The following is a 2,500-nucleotide window of genomic DNA, read 5'->3' as shown; positions in this document are numbered from 1 at the left end:
TTTTATTGATGAAAGTAAAAGGCAATGATGAAAACCGACCGAGCTAGATCTTTCTGTGCACCACTAGCTGAAGAGTGTCGAAGGGATGACATGGGAAAGAATATGGATTACTGCAGCTGCAGGTCAATTACAATAAAACACAGGTCACATTCCACATGTGAGTGTACATGTCGCCGTGCTGCAGACAAATAAACAACACCAAAAGTGTCAACTAGCGCTAATCACTCAACAAAAATGTTGTTTCAGGTCTCGGGGAAACTTTTGTCTAAGTTGTTGATTATTGGAGCAGCGACCTCCAGTCTTGACCTGTGGAATGTGACCGGTATTGAAAAGACCCGCCTTCATTGCAGCTGTCACACACAGCGCCACATACAACTGCTAAATCAACCACATCAATAGCCTATGAACCCCGCTGCACAATGTTATAATTTGTAACACAATCTGACATGGTGAGAAAATTGAACAACAGTAACAATGCTCAATGTGAGACGACAAAATGAACCAAAACGTAAAGGTACGTACGAAATGAAATCACTTAGTTACCGTTACGTCTTTCAAACACCAATATATCCTTCTATATAATAGAGCGATCGCTATGCCAGAGGTCGTGAAAAGCCAACGTAGCTTTAATTGGAATCGAGGCCTGATGTAGATCACCGTGCAACGTGAAAAAACGGCGAATTATTTTTGACTGTTATGCTTGTTAATTTGCGGCTGCTTCTTGCGGAACAGGTACAATTTTGAAAATGATTTAAACACGAATTCTGTTCTTCTTCTGGCTCTCCTCACTAGCCGCTATCCTTCTTTCCACATCAAACCAATTAGAGTTAAAAGTTAAAAGAAACAATATGATTGGTTTAAAAAAAGGAAGGTGATAGCTAAGAAATTGACAGCTTTCACTGCTGATTTTTTCATTAAGCCAAAGTTTGTGTTCTTAAATTAAAAGAGTTTCCTAAATTCTGCATTGTAAGTGAGAACGACCATTCTCCAGGATTTGGAAATGGTTCCATTTTGTGTTGTGCCCTTTTCTCGTTCAATGCCGCGCAATCGATGAAGAGTAATCACCATTTGGACTTGTAAGGGCACGGTAATGATCCTTGCTATGAGAACCCAAGAAAGGTTAAACAAATGTAATCTCTTTGTTGGGGAAAGTAATCAGTGGTCCTGAACGATTTTCTAGTTGTCTCTTTAGCACATCATTAATGTTGTAGGAGAGCATTCCTATAATTTGGAAGGCCATTTTGTAAAAGAAGCCTTTCAATATTATTAAGGCAGGAACGTAATTTGGCAGGCCTGGAGCAAATGCAAATTCCAACAACGATATGTTAAAGAACGAATTGAGCTAATCTTGTATTTCCGGTGTGTGAAAGAGTCTCCTTTCATATAGAGCCCAGTGAAGATTTTCTCTCTGAAAATAGTCGTGGAAAAGAAATAGTCGGCGTCACGTTAACTAAGGCATCCAAGAAAGGAATTTCAAAGTTATCTTCAACCTCCATGGTAAATTTGATGTCGTTGGTTCAAGCTCTGTAGAAAAAGTTGTGCAGTGACGTTGTTTTTGAAAAGTGTGAAAGTGTTATCCACGTAACGGACCAAACACTTCTCTTCGAAAGCGCAACAGCGCCTGTGGCAAGGGAGGGAGGAGGGAGATTCAAGGGCTCTCGGAGAAAATACAAGGAAACAAAAAACCGGCCGAAGGAGCGAATCAATATGTGGCTTTTTTATTTAACTAAAACGGAAGCAAACTTCTTGCTTACAGTGAAGTATTAAAATTAATTTACTCCCATTACTGTCGCTAATTTGATTATTCCTATTTAAACAAGTCCTCTTTTTTCCTTCCTTTTTCATCGAACTACTTTGAAAGATAAAGTTGCTGGAAAGGAGACTAACTGTGAGGTTGGAATTCCGCACTATAAAGCAACTCAACTTATCCCCGAAACTCATAGATTGTATACCATCGAGAGCTAAAAGATCGTTGAGGCTAATTTCGCGCGCTTGTAGGGACTTTTTTCGATGTGCCCACGTTAAATGTTCTTTAGTGTACATTAGTTAGATCCCAAATAGAGTATACCTAATCAGTTTGGTCGCCACATATCAGGAGGAACATTGATATGATTGTGCGTGTCCAGAGGAGAGCTACAAGCCGCATTTTAAAATCTGACAGAGGAATGACAACCGATTGAAAGAATGGAATTGTACACTCTAGAGCAAAGACTGATAACTAACAATTATCATTCGATGTACTTCTTCCTTCCTTCTTAATGGCTGAAAGCCCACCACGTGACCTGTAGATAACTGCGTATAAATAAGTCTTTTGTTGTAAATAATATTCTGCTCATGCGAAATTGAAACCACGCTCTTGTGTGAAAATGGCAGTTCGCTTTCTTGAGATTTCAGAAAGTGATTTATTTGTTGGGAATTGTGAAAAACAAACTCAGAGATCGAATAATAAAACAATTCGGAACTCGGTTATCGCAAAATATCGTGACTTGGCAGTGTCCCG

Source organism: Montipora foliosa, chromosome 11, assembly GCF_036669935.1.
Source record: "Montipora foliosa isolate CH-2021 chromosome 11, ASM3666993v2, whole genome shotgun sequence".
NCBI classification, from domain to species: Eukaryota; Metazoa; Cnidaria; class Anthozoa; order Scleractinia; family Acroporidae; genus Montipora; species Montipora foliosa.
This window is presented reverse-complemented; position numbering follows the sequence as displayed.